Source organism: Peromyscus leucopus, chromosome 8a (assembly GCF_004664715.2).
Source record: "Peromyscus leucopus breed LL Stock chromosome 8a, UCI_PerLeu_2.1, whole genome shotgun sequence".
NCBI classification, from domain to species: Eukaryota; Metazoa; Chordata; class Mammalia; order Rodentia; family Cricetidae; genus Peromyscus; species Peromyscus leucopus.
The window spans coordinates 33,049,744-33,074,637 of NC_051085.1; the positions used below are offsets into that span (position 1 = coordinate 33,049,744).

General features: G+C 39.3%; 1 protein-coding gene across 2 annotated transcripts in view; it reads right to left on the minus strand.

Annotated features, from left to right (window-relative positions):
• Nucleotides 1-24,894, minus strand: part of Grm1 (glutamate metabotropic receptor 1) — a 367,002-nt gene that overhangs the window by 280,783 nt on the left and 61,325 nt on the right. The window lies entirely within an intron of this gene.

Here is a 24,894-nt window from a genome sequence, read left to right on the forward strand (position 1 = left end):
TTAATAGACCGTTTAATAGAATAAAACAATCAAAATTATACTGCAATGTCAAAGCAATATTCCTCACATCACAGCTGTTTTCAATAAGATGTTTTGTCCAAATTCTTGAGATAGAAATTTTAAGCACTAGAATGCATAAGCCCAAGTGTTAAATATACACCCTCTCACACTGTCTTTTGGGTTTTAATATACTGTTAAGGTTTATACTCCTTATTAAAGAGGGGCCCATTTTTGGATGTAGAAACTGAGCCTTTAAAAAAAGGTGATTTAGGAGGAGTATGTGGATTAACTTGAGAGTTATAATAAGAAATCATCCAGCAGAGTGCCTTTCAGTTTAGGAAAAGATAGAGGACTGATTGCTCAAAGCGGTGTCCCAGACCAGCTCTGACTCATGAGAAATGGTGAGAGGCTTGTTAAGATCTATCACTGTCCATCTGAGAGAAACGAGCCATTATTTTTATTTCCATAAAAACTTACTTTGAAGCATGCAATTTGTTTCACTGTCATTCATAAGCTTTGTTGCAAAACTTGGAGAGAAAATTTGTCAACATTCTAGGCATTAAAACATCGCTGGCATTACCTGATGACCTTCAGTGAAAAGCTTCAAAGAATGCTGTGCTGTGCCACACACATTTAAAAAGGAAAGAAATTAAACTATGCCCATTTGTACCCTGCCTCGCTTTTGAAGTCCTTCATCTTTACAGGAAGCCATACATATGCTTTCTCCTGGAGGACCTAAATGTGTGACATAAACACAGAGTGTAGTGAGCATAAATTAAGACCCGATTAGTACTCTATCCTCTCCTACAGCATGTCAAATTGGAAGTCTTAGACGTTAAATATAGTTTAATTACTGTCACAAGTGAGGTGTCCTGAGGTTTATATGTTAGAGGAGGAAATCATGAAGCAACAATACAAATATAACGTCTCAAAATACTCCATTCCTTTACTACTTGTGTGTTGAGTGTCTAGTCAAGGGTTTGGCACTGTGCAGCAGCTTACGTCACCAAGCACAATCTTCCCCCAACCCTACAGTTTCCATTTCAGTAGGATGACAAGCCTTAAGCAGAAGACACATATCAAAGGATTAAGAATACTTTTGACTGGTTTCCATTGTGTTTATGGGACTGTTGGATTTAATCTGGTCGCTTTAGCAGCGAGTAATATAGAGCTTGGAACCTGTGGAAAACCAAGAGAATTTCATTTAAAGATGGACTGCTTTAACTTACGTGTTGTAGACTGTCATTGATTGTTTCCAAACTAAGCTAGATGGCTGAAACTAAATGTTTTTAAATGTGTATTGAAGCTCATTTCAAGCATACCTGTTCATCGTCTGAAGGTGACCTTCTGTGAATAAAATGTGAAGGAAATACAAAAAAGGCCACCAATTTAGGGGAGAACTAAATTGGCTTGGGTTTGTAGTTGCATAAAACCCAAGAGGCATCTCTAATTCCAAACAGCAGACAATTTAAAAAACCAGTGCATGTCCCCAAGTGAGTGATCTGAATGTGAATGTACAAAGAATAGACACAAAAATCTTTCCACTTCTTATACATAGAAGCAGTGACAAATGGCTCCTGGGAAGCTGCTACTCCAGAAAAAGCCTTTTACCAAGGAAGGCCAGATAGAGGGGGTCTCTATCCTGACCTCTCTTCTGTCTAAAGAGAAAGGACACACGCTGGAAAGCACAGAAAAATACAAGTGTATGGCATTTCCAAGCAGAAATAAACTTTCAGGGTCTAAGTAACAGTGTGTATTTCAATAAAGAATTCACTATCTTAGCTTATCTGTAAAGCAGATGGTATGGCAAAGAAAGAGAGCTTCCCCGAAGATCCTGCCTTTCCAAAATGCTAAGTGGATGCTTCGTCCCTTACATTCGTGTTGTTCTTTTATATCTCATTTTTAATTTTTTTTTTTTGGATAATCACAAAAAGCCAATGTTTTCAAAAATGCCATTTAAATATAGATTGAGCTGCGAATTATGCAGACTTAACGACTCTGCTGTGTGCTAGCTGCCATTACAGAACTCATCTCAGACAAGCTCATGTGTGTAAGGAGAGTGCGATGGGCAGAACTAGGCAATCAGCTAGATTACTCAGAAGAGCGCACGCCATCTACTTGGAAACGACTGTTTCCCAGCGGCCTGGCAGGCTGCCACCCACACCTAACAAACTTATCAATCTGTGTCACAGTGTGTGTGCCGCACAGACCCTGAACTGAGGAGCTTACAATGTAGCTATAACAAAATGTACCTATGATGAGAGAATATATTGAACACTGAACTATCATCAAACATTGCACTAAGTGCTTTTTTTATGTTAATCCATTCACATGGGCCTTGTTGTCTTCTCTCTTGACTTCTTAATGCAGTTACATAAAGCCCAAACTCCTTCCCAGCACCCCCAGGGGCAATCCAACCAAGAACTTGCTTACTTTCCCTGGCCATGCTAGCCCTCTTTCTGTCCTTGAACTAAGCTGAGATCTGGACTTCAATCTTTCTGTCTGAACATCACCCACATATTTTGCAGGACCATAATGTGATTGACACATCAGTCAGGTTCTGGGTGAAGCATCATCTTCTTCAGAGATGTCTCCCAGAACCTTCCTGTCTCATCTGTGAGCTTTCTGCAGTCACCATTCTGTCATCTGTGAGACACAAATTCTAATAGGTCTTTTAACAAAAACCTTGGAGCCAGATATTGGGGTAAATGCTGAATGCCAGAAAAACAAAGGAACAAGCCACTGCCATGTCTCACCTCGCCAACTGCATGAATCCTCTGAGTCCTTACCGAAAAGTCTCCAGCCAAAAAGCCTCTAGCCAAAAAGGCTTTAGTTCTTGTCTCCTCATGCCTTATATACCTTTCTCCACCCAGCCATATCACTTCCTTCTTAGTCCTGGGATTAAAGGCATTTGTGCTTCCCAAGCAAAGACAGTGTGATTGATTCCCAAGTACTGGGATTAAAGGTGTGTGCCACCACGGCCTGGTTCTGTTTCTCTCCTAGACTGAGTCAATCTCGTGTAGTCCAGGGTAGCTTTGAACTCACAGAGATCCAGATGGATCTCTGCCTCCCAAGTACTAGGATTAAAGGTGTGTGCCATCACTGCCTGGCCTCTATGTTTAGTCCAGTGGCTTGTTCTGTTCTCTGATCTTCAGGCAAGTTGCATTAGGGTACACAATATATCACCACACATCTGCATCGATCTCTTAAATCATGCAGCTTGCTCCATCACTGACTTTGTTTTACTCATGTGTCTCCCTCACACTCTTCATTGTATTTTGTCCATGTCTATTCACACTTGGCATACAGCGGGCACTCAAGAAATATTTTTAAGCAAAGGTATAAGCCTCATTTTACAGATGCATTAGCAGGAACCCAAGGTCCTAAAAGCAAGTAAATAGTAGTCAATGTTTGAACCCACATCCAGGTAGCTCCAAACCTTTTGCTTTGTCCTGTATCTTTACATGTCATTCAATAATCATAAATCAAAAGACCAGTGAGCAGACAGAAAAAAAAAAAAACAGAAGAAATGTCAACTACATATTGTAAAATAGCTAGACAGTCTTATCAGGACAGCTTTTAAGAGGAAGGTCGATTCTGAGAAGAGTCTTGGAAAGTGGGTCACCTCATTATTGGTCCAGAGAAGGGACTCAGTGAACAGAAAGAGAAGCAAGCTGCATGCCATCTCCTCAGGGTTGGCAGGTCATAGTGATAGAAAGTAATGAAAGTTCCTTGAACTTAGAATCGTTACATTCAACCTTCAGCAAGCTATCTATTAGTTAGGTGACTTTGCAAATACATAATCTCTAATTAACAAATGTGAAAATTAATGGAATACTGTGTATGTATATGTATGTGTATAACACATACAGATACATATACACTTACATACATGATAGATAGATAGATAGATGATAGATAGATAGATGATAGATACAACAGATACATACATACATATATAAATAGATGATAGAAAGATAGATGATAATAGATAACAATGATACATATATATACATACATATATAGATGATAGATGTATGAATAGATGAAAGAAGGAAAGGAAAAAGAAAGGAAGGAAGGGAGGGAAGAAGGGAGGGAGGGAAGGAGGGAGGGAGGAAAGGAGGGAGGGAGGGAAGGAAGGAAGGAAGGAAGGAAGGAAGGAAGGAAGGAAGGAAGGAAGGAAGGAAGATAGGCATACATGAAAGCACATAGGAAAATGTAAGTCTCTCAAAAGCCAAAGCCACCATTTTTATGAAATGGTGAGAGCTAATTGGAACTAGATAGCAAAATTCTTAACTATAGTCAGTCAAAAATAAGTGAAGACTCTCATAAATGGCAATTTTTTAAAAAATAGATCCAACAACTAAAAGTCTGTGTTGTAAGACAGACTGACTACCGAAAACCATCTCAGAGATTAATAGAGGTTTTTACTCAGATCAGCCCAATCGTGGCTTTCAAAACGAGATCCTCAAGTGGGAGGGATGAAAAGGCTGATATTTTCATTCACACTACAGACAGAGGTTTTCTGGGATAACTGCAAATCCTTTTGAGGCTTAGAGGGGTGGAAATTCCAGGGAGAATCATCATCTTAGGCCAAGAACAAAGCTCCAGGGACCAAGAGGACACTTTCCTTTGGGGTGGGGTGTGCTCAGCCTACCCATACCCTGGTGTTGTTTTCAGAGTCTGGAGGCCCCTGTAAGATAATAAAAGAATTAAATGCAGAAAACACCTGTAATGGAGAGGAAAGCAGCAGCATCTGGGTTTGGAAAAAATTACTACCATGCTTTCACCAGATGTTTCTATTTACATGTTACACAGCACATTTATTATATTTCTATACTTTTGTCACATAGGTATTCACATTATTTATGTAAATATTCATAGAAAGAAAATTCAGGAATGTGCTAGGTGCCTCTGAATCTCTGAAAAGAGGAAGAGAAGGAATGATTACAGGCCACCACCTAGTAACAGAGACAGACTATCCTAAGTATGGTGTCTATAAATTCATCCTCATGTACCAAAAGCCACCAGGGTCAGGAGAGTAGAAAGCACCTTGTGATCGTATTATTAAAGGCTGCCCCAGGGTCATAAAGCAAGTTAGCAGCCCTTAGAAATATGGAAGCAATAAAGTAACAAAGCTTGGGAGACCTTTTTCTTCAACTAGTAGCTAGTGAAAAGTCACTCTGCACATATTACCACTAGGTACATGGAGTAGGTTTGGAAGGGGCTCGGTCTCTGAATCCATCCTCAAAATATCTGCCATGTTATAAAGATGTTAGCTTTACATATGCAGAACTACAAAAGGTCAGTTAGACTTGAGTGACTTGAGAACTATACATGATGAAAGATGCTCAATGATGGCTAAACTCAAAGATTTCATTGATGGTCTCTGAGAAGTCCATGGCTCCAAGATACACAGGCTGTCTCAGTATAAAGTTCTTACTTGTAGATGTAACCCTAAAGAGTATCAAGGGTTAAAGAAAAAAAAACTCTTAACAAGAACTAGATTGACAGATTTTTCTTTACATCGCCCAGTATGTCACACGGGACACTACTATGCAGAGGGTAATTTTGCTATAAGAAGAACAAGGGCAGACTATAAATAAACTCCATGAAGGTCAGGATATGTATGGGAATCTATCCTAAGCTCACCACCAAAGGAGCCAGAGATACATTCCTCGCTGTCCCTCTGTGAGGAAATGGGAGTCCTTGTTATCCACAACCATTTGGAAAGGTCTGTAACAAACCAACTCAAATGTACTCATATTGCAAAGGACATGGCTTACCATCCATCTCAGAATTAGCCTTATACAATGAGCTGCATTTAAAGAGAGTATCAATCAATCAAGTCATTTTCCAACAACATTCTACAAGAGATGGTTTCTTCCTAATTAAATGTTACCACCCTGCTGCAGAATACAATTAACACTTAACCATTTGTTATTGTATCTTTTATAACCAGGGCGTAAGGAAAAATAATGTCTGAATACAGAATGTTCTATATGGGCACAAAGTCCTGAAATAACCAAGCCCCTGGAGCCTGCTCAGAATTTTTATGGTAAGACTTGACCTATGAAAAATAGGTTGAGCATCACTAATCCAAAATTCTGAAGTTCTTCAAAGTTCGAAGCCTTTTAATTTCCTCACCCACATAAAACCACAGGTGAAAAATGCTACACTTTATTTCATGTGATAGATCACAGCTAAAATACAGGTACAGTAAATATATATGTATATATATTGAATCACTTCAAGGCTATGTGTACAAGGCATATGAAACGTAAAGGAGTGTTATGTTTAGACTTTAGTATCAAACCAAGGACATCTCATTATGTATGTGAAAATATTCCAAGTCTTCATAACATCTGAAAACAAAATTCCTGATCTGGAACATTTAAGTATGGCATATTTCATGTGTACTGCTTTGGCAGTGGTTTTAGTGAGGTTATCAGGGGACAGGCTTTAGTCTTGCTTTCCAATGACTTTGTGACATGGGTACTAACATTCAATCCCCCAGGACTCAGAGTCCCATGCTGTTGAATTTGTTCCTTGACTTTTAAAGGAGACTATTTAATGTGGTGTACAAGTCTCTGGTGTAAGGAAGTTAAACATGTTGCATTTTGCTATCTCAAAGATATTATAGAATATGAATACTATGTAAAAGTAAAATTACTAATATAGCAAAGATTTCAATCCTGTGAAGGAAAGAAATTGACAGCACATATTTAAACTGTTTGTTCCTATAGGGTTTTGTCATATTTTTTTTACAAGTAGTCCCTTCACAGCTGCAAGTCTCTAAGAGTCATTCATTAGTGTCAGGACAATTATGAACAAAGCATTCAAAACCCTGGATTTTTAAAGGCACTTGCTTACCGTAATGACCTTTTAACCACTGCGTATGGAACCTTCTTTGGCTATCCATAATGTATGCCTGTCTACTTATATGTGTTAGAATTTTTAAGTGAAGACCTTTACCCTGGAAATAAAGCTACTTTATGGATTACTTACTTTAAAGTGTCATCTTTGTTCTTCTATCCCTCGCCATCCTGCAGAACAGATGCTCCACATACCCACATCCTGTTGATTTAGTTCCTCAACCCAGGATGATCAGGCTCCCACCAACCAACACCCTACCAAAAAGTCCCAGGGAAAGCCACCCAGACTCTGGAATCAATCATTCCGATTGCTTAGCTTGGTAAGCCTAGTTATTGTTAGATATAAATTATATCACACACACAAAAAAAAAAAAAAATTTAAACCAGAAACAGATAACCCAAAGAACCCCAGGAAAATGTTCATGACTCATACTTCAGTCAACAAACAACTTTTCGTAACTAGCAGACCCTCACATGCCCACTTCAAATTGCCTCTCTCCTTACAAAGCAACCACTCCTGATGACTGCCATTTTAGCCATCTTTCACATTGATGCTACCTAAGCAGGCATGCTAGGTGTTTTGTTTCACTGGAAACGTCTTTGGAGTTTATCTACTGTTTCCAACTGAACTATCCCACTGTGAGATGTATTGCTTTCTCTCACACAAACCTATCTGTTGGTTGCTGCTTTGGGTCCTGTGGCATTCCATTTCTGAATAGGCCACCATGTGTCTGCCTGTCATGCCTTAGACTTAGGAGCATCTCCCGGTGAGTAACACTGTGCCTCTGGGAAACTCTCTTTCCTCCAGCGCATTTCTGATAACCCCATCGCCACGCCCACTACTGTCACGTGGCTGACTTCTCAGGGATGTCTGCGTATTGTTCTTCCTCCATGCTCTCCACAGGAGTCATTGGTGTCCTATTTGGTATCTTCAGCTCTTCATCTCACTAGGCATCACCTTCTTCTCTAGCTCAGGTCTCAGCTGAACCAAGACACGTTTTATTAATGAGTGCTCTTTCCTCAGTCATATTTCCTAGCCAGACAGCTCATATAACTAGCTGCCAGGCAAACCTACCTCCCACCTCTTCACTCCCTTTTGTCTCTGACTTTCATGTCCTGCTCCCCAGCTGGGGATTCTCTTTCTAGATTTACTCTCTAATTTCCCAATAACATCTCGTGCCATGAAACATTCAGGGATTTCTGGGCAATTTCCATCACTCTCCCGTCTGTATACCCAAAGCACAGGGTGCAATCCTCTTCCACAGTACTGATAATATTCCGTTATAACTGTTCATTTGTGTCTCTCCCTCCACAGAAAACAAGAATCTTATCTTAATCATTTCTGTCTCCCTGAGAGCCCTGGATGAGTAAATGTTGCCAAAATGAAGACTGTTTATTTGGTGACCTTTGTGAGTTTCCTGTGCAAGCAGAAAGGCGGTTCCATTCACGCTATGCATCTTGGCATAGCCGAGTCCAACTTTATGTGGTGGGTGTTGCAGGTAAAACTCCCTAGGAGCAGACTCTGAGGTGGAAATTAACATGCAGGATGTTTACTGCTGAAAGCTGCTGAATCAAGCCTGTGGAAGAGAGCGGAAAGGAAAAAGAAAGAAGCAAGAATTGGCAGAGGAAGCCAAGCTGTGCTGTAGAGTCTATGGATGCCTTAGCCGACAGCACAGGGAATTCTGAGGACACACTTACTGAGGCAGAATGAGAACGACTTGTCCTTAGACCCCCCGCACCTGCTTCAGAGGACTGACTTGACCTTTCAGACCCCAATAATCTCTAAAGGGCTCTGAGAGATGGAGCAGATGCTATGGAGTCTCCACATCACTGGAGCTCAGCGGTACAGGGTTTACCTCACATACATGAGGTCCTGGCTTCAATTCCTTATCCTAAACAAATAAATAATAAATAAATGCCATTCATAAGCCACCCTCCTAAGTTATGAATATCTGTCAGGAATTTCTGTGTCTCCAAGTACAGCTGCATCATAGTAAGGAAAATGGCAATGACTCATTTCAAAATGTTTGGTGCAAATTTTTGTGTTATAACTCTACAACCTTGGTTTTTATCCCTCTGGTATGTGACATGTCTCAAGAGGACCTCCTAGAAGCTACACAGAGACTCCTGCCATGAGGATCTAAGGGGACTGCATTTGGAAGGACTGAGGTGACAGCAATCTCCATATTTAATTATTCCCCCGGTTGATTTTAATGAAGTGCACTGTTCGGTATTTTTACTTTGTGAAAACTGAAAAGAGAAATTTCAAAAAAAAAAATCTCTAAGTTCCAAAGCACCTGACCATCAATTCTTCGCCTTTATTTCCTGTCATTATTTAGACATTGAAAAACATTCAGGAAATGGGTACTTATGGGACCCTTTCTTAGACAATCTCAAAATATAATTAAGCCTTGAAGGGACTCTGGCTGGCTCAAGTATGGTGAGCATGGCTCTGGCAGGCCTTGCCCTTCTCTCCACTTCCCTTTGCCTTGCTAAAAACAAAAACAAACAAACCAAAAAAAAAAAAAACCTATAGGTTACCGTCCTAAAGCTAGCCATCAAGGTCTATTCCCTCATTTAGCCACTTCCTGCCCTGAGGCTGACTACCAAGGTCCAGCGACCAAAGTATTAAAGTCCAGCCATCAAAAGCCCCCTAATTAACATGCCCAATCAAAATATACCTCGGCATCCTAGCCCTTTCTAACACAGACCTCTCCTTTTTCTCTTGCAAGGTCATTTGCTGCTGTTTTTCCACCTGAGTCAGAAAGCAGCCACTTTAACTTTTCTTCTCCATTTAAGAAAGGATGTCCTCTGTGGAAACAGGTGTTTGGATATGGAACAGGTTAGGTTGGTGCCTAATCCAGGGTCTTGGAGGGACCCCCACTGTCCAGGGGTCTCCTTCAAACCTGCTTCCACTTTAGGCTTCTTATAGTAAAGACTAGGTTCATCTCTGTTTATGATTAAATCTCTGTTTCTCAAAAACTGGGCTATGCCCCACCTGTAACCTTATCTACAATTGGTTCTGTACTGCCTGTTCCAGGAAGGAGCAACCATGACTTTGTATCAAAATGTTGTTTATAACCATCTTGCAACCCTAACATTGTTTCAAAAGGTTATATAACAACCCATGACTACCTTGTTATGATGACCTGTTGTTATGACTACCTTGTTATGCCCACCTTACATTCATGTCTTTGTTTCTGGAAATGGTTATGACTAACTTGTTATGCTTATGTTCTGTTCTTGTAATCCCACCTATTTGCCCACCAAATTCCCCATTTGGAAACCCCTTACCCCTGAGTTATAAAAACCTTTTCTTCCTCATGTCCAGTGCTAACCTCTTGAATCTTGTCTTAAGGGGAGGCACCTTTTATGCATGAATAAAAAGCTTGCTTTAATTAATTGCTTGCCTTAATTAATTTGGCCATGATGATTTGAATCAGTGGTCTTTTTCCTTGTATCTTTGAGATTAACAACAAGGCACTAAACTAGAATAATTCATATTTTGACATGAGAAAATAGTTAATGTGCTCAGGTTCAAGTACAGTTGCCCACCTCATGCAGTACAGACCCATTTGTTTAGGGATTGTACATCCCATAGTGGGCTGGGTTCTCTTACATCACCTAGTAGTCAAAAAAAATGTCCAACAGACACACCACAGGCTAATCTAATGGAAACTATTCTCCAACTTCCCAGGAGTGTGAGGTCGGATTACAAGCTATAAAGTGAAATAAACCCCTCCATCCCCAAACTGCTTTTGATCATGGTATTTTATCACAATAGAAACCCTAGAACACTTACATTTATACTAAGACTCCATTTAAAAAAAAAAAAAGAGGGGGATGATTAAAAGGCAGTCACTAAGTGGAAAACTATTTGAAAAGCAGTAGACAATTTCAGTACACAACAAAGTCAGAAGAAATATCAGTAAATGAAGAGATACAAATGGATATAAATTATGTTTAGAAAGAAGTTGATGTTATTTAGACTAAGCTAAACAATAGTAGTAAGTTCTCTTCTGGAGATGATGATGTATGGCCTCCCAGCAATGGGTTTTCCACTGGATTTACAGTACAAGGTCTGACTTCCATCCTGTGGGGTGGGCTTCAAATCAATCAGAAGAGTTGGTTGCCTCCCTAACAGTTGTGCCAATATTGCATCAGTTGGTACATCTTCTCTGGTATCATAATTCATAGAGTTTACACTGGGTAAAACCAACATCTTTTCTCTCCCAGCAGCCTGAATAGTGCTTGCTGGAATTATGAAAGCTAACCAGCAAAGAAGAAGCTGCTAGATTAGCACTGGCTTGATTTCTCTGTATCTTACAATCAAAGTGTGTGAGGGCAATGCAATATTTTAAATCAATGTACAAACCAAATTTACACTCAAGCATGTGAATGACTTATACTACCCTAAGGTTAAGGGATGGAAAGGTATCTGTATAAAGTTGAAAAAAATTTTAAAGTAGCTTTTTGCTTTGGGATGTGTACTTTACTGGAAAAAAATCAAAAGTTAGCAAGGATACTGCTACTATAGAAGGCAGACTAGTGAAAGTTCTGAGGAAAGGAGGCAAGAACACATAGGGAGGCAGGTTTGCCTTGTGGATTCTATATGTATTTTATATAAAATGTTCTCTATCTATGCAATCACATTAGGTAGAAATGGGTGAATTATGATAACGTGTGGCCAATAAAGAAACCACCCAAATTTATTTCAAAGGATCAATGTGAAATTAATTATCCATAAATCAAAGCTGACGTAAACACAAAAGCAGTAAGTGGTGAAATATTTGGATATTTAATTCAGACTGTTTAATCAAACAGACTGTCATTTGAATGAGACCCATATATGACCCCAAATAGGGATGTTCTTGGGATGTTCAGTGTCATAAAGCTAGAGCAATGGGTTTGTAAAGAAATGTAAAGGGAAAAGATATCTCACAGGCAATCTGAAAGCTGACTTGGTCCAATTTCTGTAATAGAATCTCTAAGACTGTAATTTCTAAGGAGTAGAGATTTATTTGGTTCATGGAGCTGAGATGTTCAAGAATGCGGCACCGGCATCAGGTAAGGTCCTCAATGCTGCTTCATCCCATAAAGGAAGGCAGAAAGTCAAGACCAAAGGGGCAAGAGGGAGCTGAATTCACTCACAACAATGGACCCACTTTTAATACGGCGGGGATCCACTCAAAAGGACAAAACCTTTATGACCTCTTAGCCAGCTCTATCTCCCCACTCAGCTGCATTGGGTGTAAGTGTCCAACACATAAACCTGGGAGAAATATTCAAGATATAGCAAAATCCATCCTTAATAACATGGGGAAAGTCTTAAGATTTTATAGAATGAGTAAAAGTGGATCTAACATGAGGCAAAATAATATGACCCAGAAAAATTTGAAAAAAAGTTCAGAATTATAAACCTTTACAAAATTCTCTTTTCTTCAAATTTTCTCACCCGAATTTACTTGTTCTATAGATGCTTCCTACCCTGCACTAGTAAATTTTGTCTTATATCTTCATATATTTGTTCTATTCATGAAACTAAAATTTTTATACTAAAATTTTTGGGATCATCAAAAAGTGAGTTAATTTACTCAAAATATAAATAGCTGCATGTGTGCGTGTGCGTGTGTGTGTGTGTGTGTGTGTGTGTGTGTGTGTGTTCATGTAATGTGACATATGTTCACGTAGAAAGTCCAGAGATCAACATCAGATGTCCTTCCTCAATCACTCTCCATGTTATTTTTAAGGCAGGATCTGTCACCTGAAACTAACCAATATGGCTAGGCTATCTGGTAGGTGAACTTCGGGGATCCTACACCTCTGTGCTCCCTCTGCCACAGGAGTTAGATGCATAGCTCTGTGCCAGGCTTTCTTCAAAGTGCTGGGGATCCGAACTCTGGACTACATGTTTATGTGGTGGGAACCTTATCAACTGAGCCCTTTCCCCAACCCACATGAGATAACATTTTAAGATGAAGATTTAGACAATTTACAGAGATAGTGTCTGCAAGCTGCAGAAAAATGAAGAAGCAGAATTTACTTTGGGAACTCCCCATTAAACAAAACTCTCTCTGAAAAGTAGTATAATATCCCACAGACTGTCTGTGTTTAATTCCTGAGCAAAGTTTAAGTACGTACAACACCAAGTTTTTAAAGTATGTTTCCCATAAACAGAGCCACATTTTAACCCAAGCCATTTATTTCCTCAGTTTGCTGTTGTTGGTTATATAATGTAACATAATTATTCCCTGGCTTAGAAGAATATGAATTTTTTAAGTAAGCAACATTCTGTGAATAAAAGTAAATTCACAGAGTGTTTTCAGACCAGATATCATCTGTTTCATGTGCTAAAGCCCAAATGCATCTGAGCAGATAGCATTAAATGCTACTTAACACTGTAACAGATTATCCTTTTCATGAGAGTCAAAACTCTTACTTAGCTAAAAAGTTATGTCATCAGTTTTATTACTAGAACATGGTGCTAGGATGAATTTCCAACCATCTCTTCTTAATAAACATAAACAGCCAGTCAGCATCTCTCAGTCAGTTGCAGGATGCAAGGCGTTGTCTATGTGGTCATGGGTCACATGTGAGCAAGTAAACAAACAAGGGGTTTGGAGGAGGGTGATACATTTTATGCTTATAATTTAATGAATGCAATGAATATTGCATTCACCAAAACAAAAAGTTTCTGCATATACAAAGCATGTGGACTAAATAGCCACTGAACCCTTTAAAGAAGAGCAGCATCTGGAAATGTCACCTGCCCATTCCAATAGCTAGTGATTACAACTAACGTGTATGATTCAAGAAGCCCCTTCCTCTCTTGAGACTCAATTTGAAGCTCATAAAATCAAGTTAGCTGAATTGGCTAGGTTTCAGACATCTTCCACTCCCCTGAACCCATAAAAGCCAATGAGTTTTAAGATACTAATGATAGAGGACAGCAGTATCACAGGCATATAGATATGTCCAAACTGATCAAATTGTATACATTGAACATGTGCAGTGTTACATGCCAACTGTATCTTAATAAAACTGAACAAAACAAAAGACATGTGAAAGGAAGATTTTGGCAAATGCAAATGGAATCTGGACAGCTCTAGGTTTTAGGTTAATTTGAAGACTATACTCAGTCTAATTATCTTAAAGTAGTCATCTTAGTGAACTGGGAATAGATCTGAGTGTTGGGGTCAGAGTATTGCCAAGGATGGAGGAAGTCATTGACACTAGAGCAGTGTGAAATGTAGTAAACCACCGCTGGGGGAAAGAAGTTGACCAGCTCAGGCCAGGAGGATACTTAATGGGGCAGTATAAAGAACTAAAAATCCTGTAAGCCATGATCCCTCTAATCTTAGTGCAAAAGTGTCACCTTAAACTGTCACATCAGAATCCAGGATGCTTCCTCTTATTAACTCCATGGAAGCACTGAATGTCATCATTCACCAAACACATTTTTTTAAAACCTACTCTGACCCACACACTATGGAAGTCCCGCCAGGCATACAAAGATGATTGAAAGAATAGATGATGGAGCCTTGACATGGATGGGGAAAAGAGGAACATGATAGCTCCCTGGCAACTTGCAAGATGAGGTACAGAAGCACAGACCACATAGATGGAACTTTATGAGGACATACAGGTTGTTTCCAGTCCCATGAAGTAAGCATGGGGCACTGATAATGAGTGTTTAGAAGAACAAAAGATAAAACAGTGAGGGGCATGGAGGGAATAGATGTACAAGACTTCCCATTCCGTAGGGTCTGTGCCTCAAAGAGTAGTCCACAATATCATGGAGATGTGTACAGATATGCTGGAAACGCTGCATGAAAGTATTATTTTCTTTCCTTTCTTGGTGGTGATGGTGGTGGTGGTAGTGGTACATTCACTGTGTGTGTGTGTGTGTGTGTGTGTGTGTGTGTGTGTGTGTGTGTTCACTGCACACGAGCATGAATATGATCACAGTATATTATATATATATAATGTAATGAAACCTAGTCTTTTATACAATTAACATATGCTAATAAAAAGCCAGGAAATAAATGTAAACCATTTTTTTAAAAGCTCCATATTCCAGTCTTTCTGACTTATTAGGCTAGTGGGACAAGAGCCAAGGGGACACATCCTCCCATCCAGAGATTGTAGACCAAAACAGGAGTTCATACTGAGCATAGAATCAGGACTGCATTTTGATCATCTCTTAGGAAGACCAGCAAGTATGAAAGCATTATCTGAAATGTTCTTAGTAAGATCCATTTCAATAAAGACGTTGTAATATTAGGTGAGAAGGCCTTTGTCTATGGACATTGGCTCTGGTGTCAAGAAAATTCTGAGTTAGAAACAAGAGTCCTAGCTCTAAATTAGAAAATAATAGCTAAGATGAATTTGGGGGTTAAAAAAAAAAATGTACTCCTGCTCAGCACAGCCTTTCTTCAATCAAAATTTAATATTGTATTCCAATCTCTGGGAAAAGGGAGGATGTTGTTACTAGACAAGTTTCAGCAACAACTCCATAAATTGTTTTTCTCTCAGGAGGGAAGAAAAACAAAGCAATTCAGAGGAATGGGAACGGCCTAATTTTCACCGGCCGGGCTGCAAGGGGAAGACGTTATCTCCAAAGCTAAAGGAAATTTACACTTTTCATTTACTTCCTCTTGGTTCTGCTTCCCAGGCTGCTGCAGGCACCACCCTTCTACATCCTCTGTCGAAAGGTTGCTCAGTGAGCGTCACGACTACTTGTACGTGGCCAGATGGGTAAATTCAATCTATGGAGAGACCCCAGTTTTCTACAAGATAGAATGGTAGCCTTCACGGAGGGCCTGCTTGGGTTTTAACTTCTTAACATTCTGCCCTTATTAGGAGTGCTTGCACACCTCTCTCATTTCCTCCAGCTTCTCGCATTTCCGTAGCAGGAAGAGCATTCCGCCTCCAGCCTAGAACTGTCTGCTTCTCACTTACACTTGCCACAGAGGACCAAGTTCCCTGATCCTGATGACGGGAAGAAGGAACAAAGATGGGCAGTTTAGCCCTGCCTTTTTCAGAATGCAGTATCCTTAGCACCCATACTGTTTCTTTCCATCCATTAAGAAAAAGGTTCTGCCTCTGCAAGCCCAGATGTTGTAAGCGAAGAGTTTAGTTCTTAGATTGTGAGGGAAGCATAGAAGAAAGGCAGTACAGGGTTGGCTATGGGTCCGATTCAATTCCCAGTTTGGGAAGCATATGCAGGAGATGCTGTGTGGCTGCCGTGGGTTAAACAAAGCTCTCTAATGTATCAATAATGATAAAGAAATAAAACAATTTTTTTCATTATCTGTTTGGACCTCTGCCTTGACTTTTGTGGTTTGGGGGTTTGGCTTTTACATTTTTGTTTGCTTGTTTGTTTTTCTTGGATTTTCTTCCATACTCTGGAAGAATTTTATGTACCATTTCTCTCTAGTTCCTAATTTACCAGTTCTTGGGCCAGAAATGTAGGCAGCACGTAGAAGAACAGACTGGGAGCCTTAAGCCACCAAAGCCATGTGAATTGGACTTTATTGGTTTTCTGTGGCTTTTACTGTCACTTTGTGGCTGTTTCTTAATTGTTGAGGGAATGTGAGGCTTAGTAATCATGGTCTCTGTAGTTCCATGTGGCTGAACTTGACCTGACTTATGCCAGTAAAACCATAGCTTAAAGCAGGCTACTGGGACAGGGATGAAACCACAGGTTAAAGAATCGCTTGTTCCTCAGTAAAGAGACAGTTGGGGTGCATCTGACTTGGCTGATTCTATTGCATTTCTCCAGTCAAATATGCAGGCTCATTTTTACAGTGTACCAACAGGAAAGTGACAGGCTACAGAGTTCTATTAAGGTGAATCACAAGCCAGGCATAGGTACATAGGCTTACAATGGTGCAACACATTGTATACTTCCATTTGTTCTGAAAAAATAAGATTATAAAGGAAATTATATAGAATCTAAACTGTTGGTTTCATTGAGGCTGTTTATAAGCTTTTGAAAATTATGCCAAATCTATGGCCTCAAAGTCGTTACAATCCACTATTGAAATTAAAATTTGACTGTGGGTTTTGGAAACTTACTTCATTCTTACACAAAAAGGGAGTACAGAGGTTGTTCATTAAACTCAACAAGGAGCAGGATCCTATGGGGAGGGGAGAAAACAAAAGAAAGTCAATGTTGTTCAGTCAGGAGGCTGACATAGAAGATTCACTTGAGCCTGGGAGTTGGAGACCAGCTTGGATAATGATGTAAGAGGAGGGCAGGGAGACAGAGATGTCTGAACTCTCCTAAATTAAAGGGACATTATAAATGCCTTCCCAGGAGCACACTTTTGTTAAACATTCCACTTATTGAGGACCAAGAAAGGAATGCACTAGCTCATTCAATACATGTCAGTCTTATTAGAACAGAGGCAAAAGAATAAGGAACAACAGTAATACATTCAAGTTCTCCAAACTGAGGGAGATTTCCTTAGAAGAATGTTGAGATCTGAGGACACAAGCTAGACAGATATCAAAGAAGAGGCAAGTAAGATTTTCAAAGCTAGGCTAGAAAGAATTAAAAAAAAAAAAAGTCTGAGTCTAACTTCTCCTAAAAAGGGACCTGGAGGGGAAGAGATGGTTAGCAATTAGTGCTTGAAAGAGTGTAACAAGCCCATTGCAGGGTAATAGAGCAAAGGAACTGGGACCTTGGAAAGCAATTTGGAAGGCTTCACGGAAAGAACTATGATCTAGGAAGCTGCTGAGAACACTCCTGAAAACATGTGTAAAGAGTAGATAGAGAGAAAGCAAGCAGGGACTTACTTCAAAGATCTGAACAATTTCTTGTGCCTATAAAAAACGTTAGAGGATATGTAGGGGGAAATAACACAGCTATCATATTTAATAATACATATATGTGGCTATTATATGTAAAACCATTACAGTTATATTAACTACCAGATTCTACATAATAGCTATTTTAAGTATATATTATATATGAAGTCTATAACTATACTACATTATATATTAAGGCAGCTGCTATAGTAGATATGTAATGATTGCCTGTGTTCTGGAGGCACGGGCCCAAGACATGAATGAAATGTGGACACGTGGCAAGGAAGATGAACTACTGCAAAAAGAAGGTAGACAAGACAAGGATAACAGGTTCACACACAGTTCTGAGGGAAGAATTCATCCTGATCTTGGTCCATAAATTCAAATAGGGGTATGAGGAGAGATATTACATCGATCACAAATGTCCAAACCTGAAAACAGAGAGAAAAGCCATTCATACCTAGAAATCTCTTTATAAATATGAAGGAATCAAGAGACTTTGTCAACATGTATACCATCAATCTGAAGGAAATTTTTTGACAATAACAAGTTAGAGACTTCAGAATAGAATATTAAAGGACAGTTATGAGCAAATTTTTATCTCTGGTTGCCTGTCTTTTGTCTATCTATCTATCTATCTTTCTATCTATCTATCTATCTATCTATCTACCTATCATCTATCTATCTACCTATCATCTGTCTATCTATCTATCTATCTATCTTTCTGTCTGTCTGTCTGTCTATCTATCTATCTATCATTAGTCTACCCATCCATTACACTAAATAGAGGTCTTTTCCGTACAGATCTGAAATGAAAATTAAAAAATTAAGGGTTAGGCATTGAGATACTTCTTATAATCCTAGCACTCTGGAAAATGAAACAGGAAGATTTTGAGCTCAGATCAGCCTGGAGTGCATATGAATACTGTCTAAAAGAAAAAATGTACAGAGAGAAATTAATCAAATGATCATGAATTCAACAAATATAAAGAATATTTAGTTTTTGTTTGTCAAGGCAACCTTTACAAAAATCAAAAATATAATTGAAGTAAGATTTCCAATGTTTTCAAAGTAGAGAGGATACCATAAAGCAAGTATATTGGTATTTTATTAAAATTAAAGTTCATAATTCTAAACATTATAAAAAATAAAGTGAAAATTTTGGTCACAAACTACAGAGCACAGTAAAACCTATTGTACACTGAAGTGAAAGATTACTTATTTTGGTTGTGAACAAAAAGAAAATAACTTAATATTCATTTAGAAATAAAAAGTAGAGTAAAAGAAGCTAGAAGAATTAAAGTAAAGAGGGATATAAATGAGAGAAGATAGTTGCAGAATAAAAACAAAAATATGACTCTGAAAAAGACCAACATGATTGATATACTTTATGTATATATCAATAAGTAAAGAATGGCAGTTAAAACAGAAAATAGCTAGTGTGCAAAAGGTTAGTGCAATACAGCAGGGTTCAGGAGCTGCTGAAAGCATTGTAAATGGACCCTGCATGGGATTCTATAGCACCACTGAGTTCCAGTGAGCTGTCCAAGTCTTTTCTTACCTGCGGTGGTTTAAATCAGTGTTGTTCAAACACAAACAGATAGACAAATCACCCAGGGGTTGGTGTAAATTCAGGTCCTGACTCACTAGGTCAAGGGTCTAGCCTAGATGTTTATAATGGTTCCTAAAAACTTCTCAAAGGATGTCGAGCCTGTGGTTCTGGGATCTTACTTTGAGTAGTGGAGGTTTCAGTTACATCGATATGCACTGTTATTCACAGGATAATAAAAAGTGCGGTGATGGCTTCAGCTACATCTGTTCTTTCCAATAACAGATTTCAAAAAATCTTTTCTCAATGACTTTCATGGTAGTGAATTTATTCTGCTATCTAACTTCTGTTGGGTTAATCTGGCAATTGATATTTTGATGGTGCTACTGGCTATACACCTTGCAGGACATAAAGGTAATCTTTAATTATGCCAAGTATATTAAAAAGAAGTTCCAAATTGAATAAAAACTTAAAATTATCAGCATCTTAGAAGAGACCCCACAAAATCAGAAAACAAAACTTGAAAATTTGAAGTTTATAGTTTATTAATATAAACTATCTACAATCTACAATCCATAGAACCACAGAGGCTGGGTATAGAGTAAGGGACTAGTGGGAGACAGATAGACCTCTCTAGGAAAGGGAAATAGAACAAATAATTATGGATGGAGAGGGGAGCTAGAATGAGAGGATTAAGAGGGAAACAAGAGAAGAAATATGGGAGAAACAGAAACCTAAAGCAGCAGAAGCTTCGTAAAATATATATATATATATATATATATATATATATATATATATATGAAGGTGATCTGAATGGAATCACCAAATAATGGGAAGACATAGTCTCAACTGGCAATCCCTTTTCACCAAATGAAGTTTCCAGTACCTGGATTGGGTTATGGCTAGTTGAATTGTTGGCCCAAAGGACCCTATGGGAACCCCCAAGCAACCCAGGCTGTTGCCAAGACTATAGGTTACTCTCCACAAAGTGATAACAAGGCCCCATTGATAAAGACAACACCTACACAACTCATTGAACATAGAGAAGTCAAGCTGGTATCTACACAGACCCTACACCCCTATTTGTTAACGCCTTTAGTACAGGAAGGTACTCTGCATGCTACCGAAAGAGAAACATAAACACCAAATCAGCCATAGACCCTTTGATCTACCATGGTGTCCTGCCTACAAGATATGCTAGTGCAATGGTAGCATAAAGCTTGCAGGAGTAACCAATCAATATCTGATTTGACCTAAGGTCCACTCCACAAGATGGAACCTCCTGCTTGGGTGACCAAGGATCTGAGGCTAGATAGCTCAGGGAAAAAGAGTAAAGTCAAACGCTAAGGTACTTTTTAAAAAAAAAAAAGTATCAACAAAATGACACATTGACATTCTGCTAGACCCATAGATCAGTGCCTTGCTCAGCCATCATCACAGAAGCTTCCTCCTATAGAAGATAGGAACAAATGCAGAGAGACTCATAGCCAGACATTATATAGAGAATGAGAGATCTTGGAATACTCAGTCCTAAATGGGATGTCTCCATCAAATCCCTCCCCTCTGGGCTTGGGAAACCTTGTGGAAGAGGAGGCAAAAAGATAGTAAAAGGCAAAGTGGCTGGGGACACCAAGAAAACATGGGCCTTTCAATCAACATAAAACTCACAGATACTGAGGCAATATGCAGGGCCTGCACTGGTCTGCACCAGATGGGTTCTAAAGCTGAAAGAAGTGTATACAAGCCACCACCCCTAACCCGGAAGCTATCTATAATTGACAAACACTTGCAAATGAAGATTAACTTTTCCTCCAGGGATTCTCACTCAAGAAACAAACTCCTCTTAAGGGTAGTAGGCTGCATGTCCAGCACTAAATGGCCAACAGAAAATAAACTCAACAGCATCACATCATAATGTGATGTCAGGGTTTTTTTTATTTTATTTTATCTTGCTTTTATTTTTGTTTTATTTATATATTTTTCCTTTCCTTTTACCTTACAGGTCCTTTGTGTATTATAGCTTCAACTTAATGTTTTAATGGAATTTGTGAATGTGTAAACGAGTGGGTCCCTGAGTCTCTATCTGTTTTATTTGGCTTTTTCTTGGGCTCTTTTTTTTCTGTGTGTTTGTGTTCCGATGTATTGTTTCTTGTTCTATTATAATTTATCTTGTTTCATTTTATTACTATCCCTTAGAAGCCTTTTTGTTTTCTAATGAAAGCCAGAAGGGAGGTGAGTCTGGATGGGAGGGGAGGTAAGGAGGAACAGGGAGGAGTGGAGGGAGGGGAAACTGTAATCAGGGTATATTATATGAGAGGGAAAAAAAAAGCTATTTAAAAAAGAAAAGTTAACAAAACCAGCCATGATGGTTCTTTAATCCCAGCACTCAGGAGACAGAGGAAGGTGGTTCTCTGTGAGTTATGGACCAACCTGGTCTGCATGGTAAGTTCCAGGTCTACAGGAATATGCAGTGAACCTGCCTCAAAATAAAATAAAATAAAAACATCCTGCAACATACAAGCAGGCAATTTAATATCTGTAGCAGTAACTTCAAGGAATCTAGGAGGAATTCGCTACAGGAACTGGGGAGATGGGCTCATTGGGTAAGATGCTTGCTCCACAAGCATGAGACCACAAGTCCCAATCCCTTAAAAAAGGCATGGCTGAATGTGCCTGTAGCTGAGCACTCCAGAAGCCATAGACAAGAGGACTATTGGGGTTTGATGGACAATAGCCTAGTCCCAGCTTCTATAAGAGACCCTGTCCAGATGAAATAAGGTAGAGTACAATAAAGTAGGACACTGGATGTCATCCTCTGGTCTCTGTACATGTGCAAGATCATGTGCCCTGTACAAATGCATTTATACTACACATATACATGCACACACACAGTAAAAAAAAAAAATTAAATGATAAAAAAATTTAAATCACCTACAGGGGGGAAACGGCTGTGGGATGTAATTCTGTATGCTTTGAATATATGTCGCTTTGATTGGTTGACAAATAAATCTGTTTGGCCAATGGTGAGGCAGAGTAAGAATAGGCGGTACATTCCAACTGGAGAGAGAGGAAGGGGAAAGGCAGAGATGAGCAGACACTGCCAGGCACTGCCAGGAGAAGCAAGATGAAAAGTACCAGTAAGCCACAAGCCATGTGGCAAGGTATAGATTTATAGAAATGGGTTAATTTAAGATATAAGAGCTATTTGGCAAGAAACCTGCCATGGCCATAGTATAAAAATAATATAAGCCTCTGTGTGTTTATTTGGGTCTGAGCAACCACGGAACCAGACAGGACACAGAAAAACTTCCAACTACAGAAAACCACAGAGAATCTGAAAGATCATTCCACCAAGGAAGCAATCCCTGTGATCAAAAAACATAAAAATTGTGTTCAAACTCACTGGCAGGTAATAAAATACAGATTTTTATAACAATCTCTTTTTTAAAATGTTTGAGGCTAAAGATAAAAGCTTTACTGAGCCTGTTGCTACTGAGGCTGCAGCAGACAGTACACACTTGGAACATGGCCGGTGAACCATCAGTTTTCAGAACTGAAGGAAACAAACACTCTAACACTGGTTAACACAATGGAAAAGAGTTAGCCTGCTGGTATATGCCTGTAATCCCAGCCCTTGGAAGACAGAATACCTAGGCAAGGGAGGAGGACGGTGAGTTCCAGGACAGCCAGGGATACCACAGGATGGGCAAGGCTCTGAGTTTCAGTCTCAGCACCACAAAAACAAAACTAACAGCAGCCAGAACTCCAGAGGGAAAGTCTATTCTACTAAAGAAATCACTTGATAAGCATGGCTATGTGAGCAAAAGTATTTACTGAGTCTTGTTGCCAGTGACACACACAGGCGGGATCTAAGAGAAGGAACGTTAATGGTAGTTTTCTACTACAGGGTAATGAAGACCACAGATCTGGTAAGAAACAACATGCATTTATTATCTCTTGGTTAGTGTGGGTTGGGACTGAAGGCACAGCTCTGCAGTGGCTGCTATGTCTTGTCTCATAGTTGACAAATAAGTTTTAAGTCCCCCCTGGTGGCTCACCTGGAGTGAATCTGCTTCCTTCTCACTCAGCCTATCAGCAGCATTCACTTCTTTGAGACTGCGGGATTGGTGTCTCTGGATTCTTGATGGTTCTTAGGTAGAAGACACCCTCATCTCTCACGGGGCACCTGCACTCAGCTTGTCGGCCCTGGCCATGTAACCATCACCAGGACAGCACGTAATGTCAAGCCAGCAAAGAAGTCTCTAGGATCTCTTGACAAGATTAAGTTACTTATATATGATAAGAAGAGTCATGAGAATACAATCCCTTCCCCCTTTACTATATTGTCTTAAAAGCCACCACTCAAGGAGGATTCACAGAGGCATGGATACCAAGGAGCACTGAGATAGGGCTGTATCGATGAGGATAAATCTAATTGATTTCATCATACCATTAACTACTATGCCACCACCACAAAGAAAGAATTAGGGTTATGTCACTTGGTTTGGTTCAAAGATGTAACTGAATAAGCAAAGCAAATGCAGTGCAAACATGAATAATATAATCGTAAATTTATAAAACAAGTATTACCTGTAGTGGAGAGCTGTTCTGTCTATGACCTTGAAGCACCGCCCCTAGAGATGCAGCAGGTTACTGCTCCACCTGCCTATGACCTTGAAATACAAGCCCCTGGGGCGTGGCCTCTCTGAGAACCTTAGGACCTGAGATGCACATAGGCATCCAGAACCTGTGTCAACTATGTTTTGTACAATGAGTTCTTCCCCCTGAATAAATTCTTTTGCACATTAAACAGGCTCCGTGGATTTCTTGTTATACTTACCCATACTTGGGGACCCTCAAGGGTCCAGCTTATAGAAAATAGCAGTAGCACATGGGTAAGGAAGAGGAGAAGGAAGGGCTGTGTAAACCTCAGGAGCTGGTTTCACAGCCAGAGGCACAGGTGGAAAACTGAGATGGAACACGATACCACTCATGTCACATAGTCTGCCCCTGTTTATACTAAATGCATGTTGTCAAACTGACATTGTGATAAATGATATCTCACAACAGAGCTTTAATTTACAGTTCCTGGTGTTTGGACCACTGGCGTCCTAGTAAGACTTGAAACAAAACCGCCTCTGTCTCCCTTCCTTTAATCAGTCAAGGAATGTCTACTCATCTTCCAGCTAGGCAGCAGGAACAAGGTCAGACTAAACTCTGGATTCTGGAAACAGTTTGCTCAGAGTACAATTTTTGTTTTTTGGTGTTTGTTTTGTTGATTTTGTGGCAAAGATATTTGTTCTTTTAATGTTAATAGTTTTAGTACTGCTTTTGAAACTTTAAAATGAGGCACATGAGTATATATCACATGTGTCTATAATATATATCACAAAAACAAAATAACAAAACAAAAAATATAGTCAATAACAGAAGAATAAAAATAAAAACACAATTAATCCTATTATAAAATAAGGGAAAATGTAAGAATGGATTTACACTACAGAGGGTATTGAAAAAGAGTAGTGTGGAAAGATACCCAACATTGCTTGAAATAGGTGAAACACATTTCAGAACCCCAGTGAGCTATTAGTCCACATTTCTGAATCACTAAAATAAAAACAGGGATAGCCTCAAGGAATAGCGAGGATGCAGAGA